The following is a 14,185-nucleotide window of genomic DNA, read 5'->3' as shown; positions in this document are numbered from 1 at the left end:
TCGAGCTAAGATTTACTAGTTTCCAAACAAAAACTTAAAGGCACATATCACGTATCATGCATGAATAACAGAATGTGGAGAGACACTGAATTTTATCAAGGTAATAGCATAGCATAATGATGTAAAACAATTATGGCAGCTAAAAATGCCACTATCGCCCTTGCTTCTTGGGGAATAAATGGAATAAGTCTAGAGAATAGAGGATATAGAGAGAACAAATGATATGGGGCAATGTAACTATCATCCATTTGAGGTGTTGTACCTGTTTATCATGGTATAGAAATGAGATAAATCAGGGTTAACATTTAGGGTGTTATTACAGTATTCTGCATGAAGTGCGTGAAGAAAAATTATTTGTTCGTTCATTAAATGCCACGGATAAGACGACAAAGTGGAAACAAAGTTGAGTGGTTATAGATGATGTGCATGTTGTCAAAGTGTTGTTTGTCTGTATATTTAATGCCATGCATAAGACGACAAATTAGAAATAAAACTAAGCAAGTTGGTTGTACGTCATAGAAGTTGTCGTTTGCGCATCAAAGTAGATGGATGATTTCTCATTAGGGTTAGAGAAGGTCAAACTGGGTTTGATTAATAATAGTTCAAGGAAAGCAATTTATGTTCCTAGAAATGAATTGATACAGCACATTAATTAAGGGCTTGTTAATGCTGAATCTTTGACATAACTGTTTTACTAGAGGGACTACCATTAATGTCAAACATAATTCTTTTGTCTACTCAACACATATCTTCCTTGTTAGGATAATTGTAATATGTAAAACTGCAGCAACAACAACAACCACAAATCCAATAGTTTCCCAAGTGGGGTTTGAGGAGGGTAAGATGTACGCAGCCTTACCCCTACCCCTAGAGGGGCAGGGAGGCTGTTTCCGATAGACCCTCGGCTAGAGAACGACTGAAAAAGAAAAGGTAAATGCAGCAAATTAGGAATAATAGTAAAATAAAATAAGATTAAATCCAAGAATACAGCCAAACTCTAGGTAGTAATAGCTATCTATGAATAAATGATATCATACTAACACTAATTCTAGCGAACTAAGTAAGACAAAGAGAAACGCTCGACTACCTATGAACCTTCTACCCTTATCTAATCTTTGACCTCCACACCCTCCCGTCTAGTTCCATGTCCTCAGTCAGCTCTAGCTGCGCCATGTCCCGCCTAATAACCTCTCCCCAAGACTTCTTAGGCCTACCTCTACCTCTCCTGCTGCCTACCGAGGCTAACCCCTCGCACCTTCTAACTGGGGCTTCTATACTTCTCCTCTTAACATGCCCGAACCATCTCAACCTTGCCTCACGCATTTTATCCTCAACAGGGGCCATTCCCACCTTTTTCCGAATAACTTCATTCCTAATCTTATCCAATCGGGTATTGCCCACGCATCCACCTCAACATCCTCATCTCACCTACTTTTAGCTTCTGGGTGTGAGAGTTCTTGGCCAGACAACATTCTGCTCCATACAACATAGTCGGTCTAACTACAACCTTGTAGAACTTACCTTTAAGTCTCAACGGCACATTCTTATCAGACAAGACACCGGAAGTGAACCTCCACTTCATCTATCCTGCTCCGATATTATGCGTGACATCCTCGTCAATCTCCTCGTTACCTTGTATTATATATCCAAGATACTTGAAACTACCTCTTGGATCTATACCAAGAAAACTTGTAAATAAACAAAAGTCATTTTAAACAACAAAACAACTGACTCTGGTGCAAATTCAGTCGTATTGATGTTTTGTTTTTAAGATTAGTTATCCTCTCCACCAATTCTCATTTGAAGATTAGTTATCCTTCTATGATCATTGTCTATTTCGGAAGAAGTATGCTCATAGTAGTAGTGATAAGTGGGGATTTTGACTACTTATTGGTGCCTTTTAGCTGTCATTTTAGTCCAAAAGCGTTCAATTGTGTTTTCGAAAATTGATAAAATATGCTTAATTGCAGGAATATTGAAAAATGATCCCCCAAGATGAAATCCAACTCAAGAAGGAGTGATCTGAATTAAAGGACAAAAACAAGCACAGAAGCTCAGAAGTGCGGACCGCAGATTATCATCTACGGCCGCATATTATGAAGAAACTCCTATCAGAGACAAGTGCAAAGTGCAGTCCGCACATGACATGTGCTGCCGTAGAAACTGGGCAAGAGTAAAAGTTCAGAGAACCTACATCTCAAGTTCAACAGAAGTGCGGACCGCACAATTATTGTGCGGTTGCAGAAGAACAACTACGCGGCCACAGTCATATTTGTGCGGTCCGCATAAGAGCAATGTGCGGCCGCACTCTCCTTGTTGGGTATTACTATTGCAATCGACCATTTCATAACCTTGAATTGAGGTGTGAACTTGGACGAGATCAATTTTTGGCGCCATTGTCAGGGAGCTAAAAATAGATTTAGCTATATATTTGGTTTTGTGTGTGAATTGTCTTCTTTTCCTTCCGTGTTACTGATTTTTTTGAATCAATTGTAGGTGCAACAATGGCCCTTAACAATGATCAACTCAAAAACATGCCTTTGGGGGATGCAGACGTGGAAGATGACCAAGTTGAAGAGGTTCCTCTTGAACCTCAAGCAAATAGAAGAGGTCGACCGCCTCAAGACAACGTCCCAGTTCCACCCCCACCTCCACCAAGAGCGGCTCCACACCGAGTGTTACCGAATGAAGGGTATGCAAGTGCCATAGTCCCGCCCCGAATTAGGGCGGGCAACTTTTAAATCACGAATGTAATGCTCACATTGCTAGAGCTATGGGGATTCTTCACCGGAGCTCCGAGTCAAAATGTATACAAGAACTTGAAGGGGTTGTGGACACTTGTTGGGGAAGTAAACAGACAAACGTCTCCGAGGATGCTTTAAGGTCGAGGCAATTTCCTTTCTCTCTATGGGGGAAAGTCTTGGATTAGTTAGAGATATTTCCAAACCATTCCATCCATACATGGGTTGAATTGGCGGAGAAATTTATTACCGAGTTCTTTCCTCCCGGGCATATGGCTACTCTTAGAGACGAGATTCTAGCATTCAAACAAGAGCCCAATGGGTCGTTGCATGAAATATGGGAGAGGTACCGAACAATGGTCAAAGATTTCCCCAACAATGACATGACGGAGGTTATGATTCAACAAACTTTCTGTCGGGGGATCAATACTACCAATCAGTGTGTGGTCAATCAACTTGCCGGTGGAAATTTCATGACAATGCCGTATGCAGAAGCTTGTGAGATTTTAGATGAAATGGCGAATACTTCATCGGCATGGCAAAGTAGGGCAAATATTCCTCAAGGTGATCCAAACGTGATTCACCTACATAAAGAATTGCATGATCATGGGCAAGCCATTATCGAGTTGACCACCAAAATGAATTAATTAGCCAAGGCTGAACTTCAACAAGTGCAAAGTCCTAAGCAAGTCAATTCCATGGAGGGAGTTAGTATGATGGTGAACAAGAGAAGGCCCAAGGGTCCACAAGTGCAAACCATGTGGAGAATTATGTGCAAGAAGATAGTGGGTTTGATCAAGATGAATCTTATAATGAGCAAGATGAGGAAGTGCAATACGTGAACAACTTTCGAGGGCAAAGAATAAACTCTCAAGGCCCGAATCAACAGCAATGGCAACCTCAAGGTAATCAAGGGAATTGGAATAATAACAACAATCAAGGAAATTGGAGTGGTGGAAATAACCAAGGAAATTCGAGCGGCAATAACCAATGATATTGGGGAGGTAATAATCAAGGGGGATGGAACAATAATGAAGGAAATTAGGGGTCGGGGTTTCAAAGGCCCCCGATGTATCAACAACCGAGCAACCCGCCTCCTTATCCTTCCCATGGTCTAAGTTCTTCCAACAATGAGATGGGACGAATTGAGAAAATGTTCAAACAAATGATGGAGAAGAAAGCCGACTCCGTGTCACGACCCAAGTTCGCCCTCCGTGAACTGTCGTGACGGCACCTAGTCTCTACGACTAGGTAAGCCTAACAATTTGTGGAAAAAGAAATAACAGAAATAAACTATCCAAACTGCGGAAATAATACAAATCAAACTCTTACAATGAACTACATTTTCCCAAAACCCGGAATCTCATGAAATCACAAGCTATGGAATAACTACAGTGTTCTAGCTCCAGAGTGTCTAAACAAAAGTAAATACAGAAGGCCTAATATTATGAGCCAGAATGGAAAGGGACTCCTCGGTCTGCGGACGCGGCAGACATACCTCGAAGTCTCTGATAGATTACTTCGCCTCAAGGATGGTAGGACTGAGTCGAAGAACCTGGATTTGCACATGAAAAACATGCGCAGGAAGGGCATGAGTACACCACAGCGGTACTCAGTAAGTGCCAAGCCTAACCTCGGTCGGGTAGTGACGAGGAAGGTCAGGGCCCTACTGAGGTTAAAGAAAATACAAGATATAATAACAGTGTAGAATGAGACAGTATACTTGAGTGCAATAGTAAAAAGTAACACATGATGGAAGAACAACAACAACTTTAACAGAAACAAAGCAATCACGAAAAAATAAATACAGCTCAACGCAGAGATAACAACCGGGGGATCTCCCAGGATACTGTCCTGTAGTCCCCAAATATAAATATCCAGTGGATCTCCCGAGTGCAGTCCCGTAGTCCAACTCATAAATGCGGCGGGATCTACCGGAATACCACATCCGTAGTCCCAAATATAAATACTCAATACTGGGGGAATCTACCGGGTGCAATCCCGTAGTTCCAATGTAAATGTGCAGGGGGGTCTCCCAGAATACAAATCCGTAGTCCCAAAGTAAACATACAGGGGGATCTCCCGGGATACCGTCCCGTAGTCCCAAAGTAAATACATAGCAGCAACAAGAAGAATACTCAATTCAATCAAATTTCACACCGAGGTAAAGCAGGTATTTCTAACCTAGCATGCTGCACATAATCCAGATAGGGCAGTAGAACAAATAAGCAGTTAAATCAATTAGACATGCTTTCCTAAGCTAACAACATGCTTAATTTGCAAGTAGTATAAACGGAAAGGAAAACACAATTCTAAGTACTTAATGGAAACCGGATTTTTCAACAATTAGCACAAGCACGCACTCGTCACCTTACGTACAAGGCATTTCAAACATCAATAATATCAAATCCTAATGGAGTTTCCTCCACACAAGGTTAGACAAGCCACTTACCTCGAACCGACTCCAAATCAACCCGAAACCACGTTCTTGCCATGCGTATTCGACTCTAAATGGACCAAATCTATTCATTTCAATTGCATAATGTAAATAACACTTCAAGTAACTGATTCTAAAAATAAATTCTAAGCTAATACGTGAAATTAGGTAAAATGACCAAAACGCCCCTCGGGCCCACGTCTCGGAATCGGGTAAAATTTATATTTTTAGAATCTTCATAATCTCACGAGTTCGTGCATACCAAAAGTACCAAAATCGGACCTCAAATTGCCCCTCAAATGCTCAAGTCTAGGTCTTCAAAACCAAGCCCTAGTTTTCCCCAAATTTTAACCCTTAAATTCCATTAATTACAGCTCTAATCCGTGAATTAATACCATAGAAATGAGTTTTTAGGTCCAAAATCCTTACCTCAATGGAATCCTCTTGAAATCCTTCTTCAAATCGCCCAAAAAGCTCCAAGAACCGACCTAGAAATGGTGGAATAGTTCAAAATCGCGAAGGAACTAACTTATACCTTCTGGCCCAGATATTTCGCATCTGCGGCAAACATTCCGCTCCTACGGCCCCTTTTGCGGTCCACGGACCGCATCTGCGGTCCTCACTTAAGTCGCCCAACTCCGCATCTGCGATGAATAATCCGCACCTGCGCCATCGCAAGTGCAGCTCCTTGACTGCTTCTGCGGTTCCAGCTCTCCTAGCCCCTTTCCGCTTCTGCGACCACAATCTCGCTTCTGTGAGACCGCACCTGCCAGGTGCGGTTATGACAGCAATGGGAAACTTCAGCTGTCAGAACCAACTCCAAATCTTTCCGCCAACCATCCGAAACCACCCCGAGGCCCCCGGGACCTTGACCAGAAGCACTGACAAGACATATACCACTACCCAAACTTATACCAATCCTCAAAACACCTCAAACAACATCAAATCAACCAATTAGCATCGAATTCAAGCCTAAGAACTTCAAAACTCTCAAACTATGCTTTCGATCAAAAATTCTATCAAACCTCGTTCGAATGACCTGAAATTTTGCACACACATCACATTCAACACTATGGAGCTACTCCAACTTCCGGAATTCCATTTTGACCCTCGGATCAAAATCTCACTACCAAACCGAAAACTTCAAAAATTCAACCTTCGGCATTTCAAGCCTAAATGAGCTACGAACCTCCAAAGCACAATCCGAACACGCCCCTAAACCCGAAATCACCCAACGGAGCTAACGGAACCATCGAAATTCCATTCTAAGGCCGTCTTCACACTGTTCTGACTACAGTCAAATTTCCAAAACTTAAGCTCTCATTTAGGGACTAAGTGTCCCAAAACTCTCCGAAACTCCCAATAATTCCTCCCGGCAACCCACAATAGCAGAAACAAACACGGGGAAAGCAGTTAATAGGGTATCGGGGCGTTAATTCTTAAAACGACCGGCCGGGTCGTTGCACTCCGATGCCCAACTAGCCTCACACAACACATCAATTCGCAACTTGGAAGTTCAAATGGGGAAAATCTCTCAAGCTCTAAACACTCGTCCTAAGGGGGCACTACCAAGTGACACGGTAGTGAACCCAAACGGTGGGGATAACACGGGACATGCCATGGCCGTTACTACAAGAAGTGAAAAAGGTGAGAATGCACCCACCTCAAGTCAAAGGAAACTTGTGGATGATGGGCAAGTGGTGCAAGAAAATGAGACCCCGAACAATGTGGTGCAAGCAAATGATGAAGTACGAATTGATATAGATGACAACGTGGAAGAAGCTCAAGAGGAAGTGAACCCGTCTAGGGATCACAATGTTGACATACTGGAACCGGTAGTGCAAAGGCTAAGGCACCAATGCCTAGGCCTCCTCCTCCATATCCTCAAAGGCTTGCCAAGCAAAATGGCGAGAACCAATTCAAAAAGTTCATTGACATGATGAAGAGTCTATCGATCAATGTGCCATTGGTTGAAGCTTTGGAGCAAATTCACGGTTATGCAAAGTATATGAAGGATTTCGTGACAAAGAAACGGTCGATGAATTGTGAAACTATAAAAATGACTCTTCAAGTGAGTGCAATTGTGCATTCAGTGGCTCCCACATTGGAAGATCTCGGTGCTTTCACAATCCCTTGTACCATTGGAAGTGCCGAGTTTGCTAAAGCTCTTTGTGATCTTGGGGCAAGTATCAATTTAATGCCCTATTTGGTTTTCAAAACTTTGGGAATTGGGAAACCAAGACCCACATCTATGAGATTACAAATGGTCGATCGTACCATGAAGAGACCATTGAGAGTAATTGAGGATGTATTGGTTCGTGTTGATAAATTCATTCTTCCGGCGGATTTTGTCATTCTTGTTGTGAGGTTGACTATGAGGTACCGATTATTCTTGGAAGACCTTTTCTTGATACGGGGAAGGCTTTAGTTGATGTTGAAGCCGGAGAACTTACCTTTCAGGTTGGTGATGAAAAAGTGGTTTTCCATGTGTGTAAGTCTATGTGGCAACCCAATAGCAATGAGGTGTGCTCTTTCGTGGACTTGGTGACCGATGTGATTGTGGATGAAACAAGTGTTGTGATGAATGTTGATGATTCATTGGAAGCCGTCTTGCTCAATTGTGATGATGAAAAAATGGAGGGTTACGTGGAATGTGTGAACTCTTTGCAAGGAATGGGGTCGTACACTTATGAGCCCCGCAAATTGTCCTTGGATCTTGAAAATAGGAAAACTCCTCCTACAAAACCTTCAATTGAAAATCCTCCTATCTTGGAGTTATAGCCATTGCTTCCACATATTCGGTATGAATTTCTTAGTCCTTCTTCTACTTTATCGGTTATTCTTTCCTCTTGTTTGACTAATGTGCAGGTAGAATCTACATTGGCGGTGCTACAAAAGAGGAAGAAGTCTCTTGGATGGACATTGGCGGATAATCAGGGGATAAGCCCCGCATTTTGCATGCACAAGATTAACTTAGACGACGGTGCAAAACCATCTATTGAAGATCAAAGGAGACTCAATAAAGCCATGCAAGAGGTTGTCAAAAAGGAGATCATCAAGTAGTTGGATGCCGGGGTTGTCACCCTATTTTCGATAGTTCGTGGACTTCTCCGGTTCAATATGTCCCAAAGAAAGGGGGCACGACGGTGGTCACCAATGATAAGAATGAGTTGATTCCTACAAGAACGGTGACCGGGTGGAGAGTGTGTATGGACTATCGTAAGCTCAACAAAGTCACAAGGAAGAACCATTTTCCACTTCTCTTCCTAGATCAAATGCTTGATAGATTGGCCGACCATGCTTTTTATTGTTTCCTTGATGGGTATTCCGGATACAAACAAATTCTTATTGCTTCGGAGGATCAAGAGAAAACTCTCTTTACATGTCCGTATGGTACTTTCACCTTCAAGCGGATGCCATTTGGGTTGTGCAATGCACCGACGACTTTTTAAAGGTGTATGATGGCGATCTTCACAGACATGGTGGAGGATTACCTTGAAGTCTTAATGGATGACTTCTCGATGGTCGTGAATTCTTTTGAAGATTGTCTCGCAAACTTGGATAAAGTGTTGGCAAGATGTGAAGAAACAAACTTGGTGCTCAATTGGGAGAAATGTCATTTCATGGTCGAGGAAGGCATTGTCCGTGGCCACAAGATATCACAGAATGGCATTGAAGTCGACAAGGAAAAAATTGAGGTTATTTCTAAACTTCCACCTCCAACTTCGGTGAAAGGCGTACGGAATTTCTTAGGCCACGCGGGATTATATCGGCGATTCATCAAGGATTTCTCAAAAGTGGTTGAACCCGTTGTGCAAGCTTTTGGATAAAGATGCTAAGTTCCACTTCAATGATGATTGCATGAGAGCCTTTGAATTTTTAAAGTTCAAGTTGACTACTACCCCATCATCACCGCTCCAAATTGGAGTGTTCCTTTTGAGCTCATGTGCGATGCAAGTGATGTAGCGGTAGGGGCTGTTTTGGAGCAACACATCAACAAGATTTTTCATATGTTCTAATTTCCAAGTAAGACCATGAATAGTGCCCAAGTCAACTACACCGTTACGGAGAAAGAGCTCCTTTCCATTGTGTTTGCTATTGAGAAGTTCCGCCCGTACTTGATGGGTGAAAAAGTGATTGTCCATACGGATCATGCGACACTTTGTTATCTTATGAGCAAGAAAGATTCCAAAGCCCAGTTGATGATATGGGTGCTTCTGTTGCAAGAGTTTGATATAGACATCCAAGATCGAAAAGGAAGTGAAAACCAAGTGGCGGACCACTTGTCTCATTTGGAGGAGGAGGTGAGGCCGCATGATGGCCTTGAAATCAATGACTCCTTCCCCGATCTTTTGGCTATTTCTATGAAAGAGGTGCCTTGGTTCGCGGATCTAGCAAATTATCTTGTGAGTGGTATCATTCCGGTTGAGTTCTCTTCAAACCAAAGGGAGAAGCTCAAACGGAATTGTTAAGACTATTATGGGGATGAACCATACCTTTTCCGGATTTATACGGATGGAGTGATTAGAAGTTGTGTACCGGAGGAGGAACAATGTGAAATTCTTGGGGCTTGTCATACTTCGCCGTATGGTGGTCACCATGGTGGAGCAAGAATGACGGCCAAAGTGTTAAGTTGCGGATTCAATTGGCCCACTTTTTACAAGGATGCAAGTGATATAGTCAAGCGTTATGATGAATGTAAAGGGGCTGGTGGAATCTCAAAGAAAAATGAAATGCCCCTCACCACCATTTTGGAGATTGATATTTTCCATGTGTGGGGTATTGACTTCATGGGTCCTTTTGTGAGTTCTTGTGGAAACACCTACATCTTGGTCGTGGTTGATTATGTGTCCAAATGGGTTGAGACCATTGCTTTACCCAGTAATGAAGCAAGAAGTGTGGTGGTGTTTTTGAAGAAGAATATTTTCACAAGGTTTAGTACTCCAAGGGCTATCATAAGTGATGGGGTCGCATTTTTACAACAAAGATTTCGACAGCTTACTCACCAAGTATGGTGTCACTCATAAAGTCACGACTCCCTATCATCCACAAGCAAGCAGTCAAGTAGAAGTCTCCAACCGGGAGATAAAGTGTATTTTGTCAAAAACAGTAAATGCTAACCGGACGGATTGGCCCAAGAAACTTGATGATGCTTTATGGGCTTAAAGGACGGCTTACAAAACACCTATCATAATGTATACATACCGGTTGGTGTTCGGAAAAGCTTGTCATCTTCCGGTGGAACTTGAGCACAAAGCCATGAGGGATTTAAAGAAGCTGAATCTTGAGTGGGATGTCTCCGCCAACTTAAGGATGGCACACTTGAATGAGTTGGATGCGTTCCTGTACCATGCATACACAAGTTCGTCCTTATACAAAGAGAAGTTGAAATATCTTCATGACAAGTACATTTGGAACAAAGAGTTTAAAGAGGGTGATCTTGTGTTGTTGTTCAATTCACAGTTACGGATGTTTTCCGAAAAGTTAAAGTCTAAATGGAGTGGCCCATTTGAGGTAGTGGGTGTGACACCTTTGGTGCATTGGACTTAAAGAATAAAAATGATGAGGTGTTTAGAGTCAATGGTCACCGGGTGAAGCATTATCTGGGAAAAGTTGGTGATGGCCACGTCGTGGCGGTAATTCATTTCAAGTGATTGTAATCTACGTCGTGTCGCGACGTTAAATCAAGCGCTTCTTGGGAGGCAACCCATGTATCATTTTCTTTTTTCTTTTCTTCTTCTTTAGAAAGGTCTTATTTTGTGCTAACTGGATTTGAAGTGCCGCAGTTGTCTTCTGCTGTAGCATTGAAAATTGTGCCGTCCGCACACCGCACAACTCGAGATGGAAAATGCAAACTCTTTGAAGTTTGTTTGTCATAAAAACAGCCAAAGTGCGGCCGCACAATGAAATCTGTGGTCCGCACCAAAATATGCGTCCGCACAGCTAAATCTGCAGACCTCGGATCATCAAAGGAAATTGGAACCCCAGGTGACAGAGTGCGGACCGCAGAAGGAATTCTGTGGCCGCACTCGTATCTTGATTCCTTATGCAGACCCATTGTGTATAAATAGTAACCCTAAGGCTACTGTTCAAACTTTCCATTCTCTGAGAAATCACAAAGGGCTAAAATTTTGCACACATCTGTTCAATCATCTACCACCTAAATACGCATATGTGATCATTCCTTAGCACTGCTTCATCACTGGTATGTTCAAATCACTTTTAGGATTCTTTAATTTTCTTAGTTTAATTTATAATTTGTTAGTTATTTTAGACCATTTGTTAATTTCATATCCATGTCAACTCCTAATTGCTTTTTGGGGAGTGGGTAGATTGATTATCATGTTTAATTGCTACTACCATGTCCAATTTGTGCATTAAATCAAAAACCTAAAGGACTCTGCCCGATTTAATTTTGAAATATGCGGCCGCACTAGGAATTGTGCCGTCCGCAGAAGTATAGATTAGGGCAGTTGGTGAGGCAAAATTGTGCGGACCGCACTTAAAGTTGTGCGGACCGTAGGAATTACATCGCGGCCGCAGAAAAGTATGTACGGCCACAGACCAGTCCAATCTCTATCATCAGAGAGTTGGCACTTTTGGAGAGTTTAATGTACAGCCGCACTCAGAAATGTGCGGCCACACTCAGAAATATGCAAACCGTACTTCAATTCTGCGGTCGCACTCAAAATTGTGCGAATCGCAGTTTCATCTTTGCGGCCGCACTTCAAAATTGTGCGGTCCACACAACCCAACCTGTGGCCGCACTTGCAATTGTGCGGACCGCAATTCCCCACCCTGCAACATGTTTTGTTCTGTGACTTTCTGTTTATCTGCACTTGAAATAGAACTGACTCCTGCTACTATTTGTTGTATAAAATGGTTAGATCACGTGGTCGTGGTGATACACCAAAGGGGATGGGTGAACCTTTCAGAGGCTGAGGCAAGAGTGCCTTACCGCTCGCCCTTCAAAGAGTTATATCCAAAAAGGCGACAGCCGATCGAGGTAGAGCTGCAGAGCCAGCCGAATCAAGCTCTTATGTCCCCTCTATGGAAGCATCAGAGAGCAACTTGGTTGAAGAGCAGCCGACTGTTCAATCAAAGCCACCGCGGAGATTTCAACTTCGGGACGAGCCTTCCACATCACAAAGCACCTCCGAGGGTTCGGAAAGTGCTAGTCAAGCTTCGAAGGCTTCCTCTATTCCTGTCCCTGAGGCACCATCGACTTCAGTTGATGATATTCCGGATGATGTCCGAGGGGGAGATACTATAGTTGCCGACCTTGAGAGGTCGAAGAAAAAGAAATCTGGGAGGACCGTTTCGTCAGACTAGCTGCCTTCACTAGCTTCCAAGAGTGGTGGCCGGTGAGACCGCTCACTCTTGAGCGACAATTCCAATTGAAAGATCTTGACAAGTATAGTCAGGCAGTTTTGAGACAGTTCCGAGACCGGAATGGGTGGATGTGGTTCACTGATCATGTCCAAATACACCCTCTAATGAGGTATGACACGATTGTTTGCAATAACAATACCTAACAAGGAGTCAGGATTGAATCCATAGGGACCTGAGATGGGACTTAGTAGTGTATATTTGGAGTGAGTATGTGAAGTATCTAGATTGAACTTCCACAAATTGATTTCGTTTTTACTTCTAAAATTATGCTAAGGATTACAATTCTAAAGATATGAAACTAGAGAATATTGTTTTTGGTTGTTTTTCAAAGATATAAAAAGGCCTAGGGCTATGACCTTCACCTAGGTGTTTGCCTAATGGGTTGTAAACTTTAAAGATTGTTTTGTTGGTCGGGGTGTATTATAGTTATCAACACTTAAGTACCCACTCAATACCTCTCGGTAAGAGAGTGATTTGCCAAATTTGGCTTTCTCAAGTCCAAATGGGTATTGAACAAAACAGTTGATAAAATACTCAAGTCAGGTTTTACTATCTCTAGGTTCAACCCTTTAATTGGTACTATCAATCTCTTGAGTTTGTCCTATTTCCTTGTTAGCCAAGTTTTCCTAGACAAAGTCTCTCTTTCTGAAGAAGAGACCAAGTCAAATAGGCATGAACTAATATTTGCAACCATTAATTCTATAATTAAAAGTAAGAACAAGGCTAAATAACAAATACCCAACCATAAACATGCCATAAGTCAAACGCCCATTAGGTTTACACTCTAGGGCTGGGTCACAACCCTAGTGATAATCTAGCTACTCATGCTTAGAATAGAAGAAATAGAAAAAGAAATGATAATTAAACTCATATTGAAAGATTAAAATATAAAAATCCAATGTTAATCACCAAAATAAGCTAAAGTTGCCTAAAGAAGCATGGAAAAACGGCTACAACACTTTTAATATTCAAAACTTGGCCTAATTTTGTGAAACTATTCTATTTATACAAGGCTGGAATTTTCAGACAAAAATGCCCTTTTGGAGGTTCTGCGGCCGCACAATTCCATGTGCAGTCCGCACTTTGCTTCAGTCTTGATAGGAGTGGAATCTGCGGTCGCACAATTTTGGAATGCGGCCGCATCTCTTATATTCTACGGTCCGCACAATTTTTGGTGCGGCCGCTTAGGGCTCTTCTACGGGCCGCACATTTCTGAGTGCGGTCCGCATTTCCTTTAATCTTGAAACGAGAACTCTCTTAACTTCTGCTCTTGGTTAGGTTCTGCGGCCGCACAATAATTGTGCGGTCCGCGCTTTACACTTGGACTCTGATAACTTTCCTTCAAATCTGCGGTCCGCACTTGAGCTTTTGTGCCTGATTTTGTCCTTGAGTTCAGATCACTCCTTCTTGAGTTTGATTTCATCTTTGTGGCTAATTTTTCAATACTCCTGCAATTAAGCATATTTTATCAGTTTTCGGGAATACAATTAAACACTTTTGGACTAAAACGAAAGCTAAAAGGTGCTAATAAGTAGTCAAAATCCCCTCTTATCAACTCCCCCAAACTTAAGCTTTTGCTTGTCCTCAAGCAAATAAGATAATTCCCACCTCCACA

Source organism: Nicotiana attenuata, unplaced genomic scaffold, assembly GCF_001879085.1.
Source record: "Nicotiana attenuata strain UT unplaced genomic scaffold, NIATTr2, whole genome shotgun sequence".
In the NCBI taxonomy this organism is placed as follows: domain Eukaryota; kingdom Viridiplantae; phylum Streptophyta; class Magnoliopsida; order Solanales; family Solanaceae; genus Nicotiana; species Nicotiana attenuata.
The sequence above is the reverse complement of the archived record's forward strand: the minus strand, read 5'-3'. Positions refer to the sequence as shown.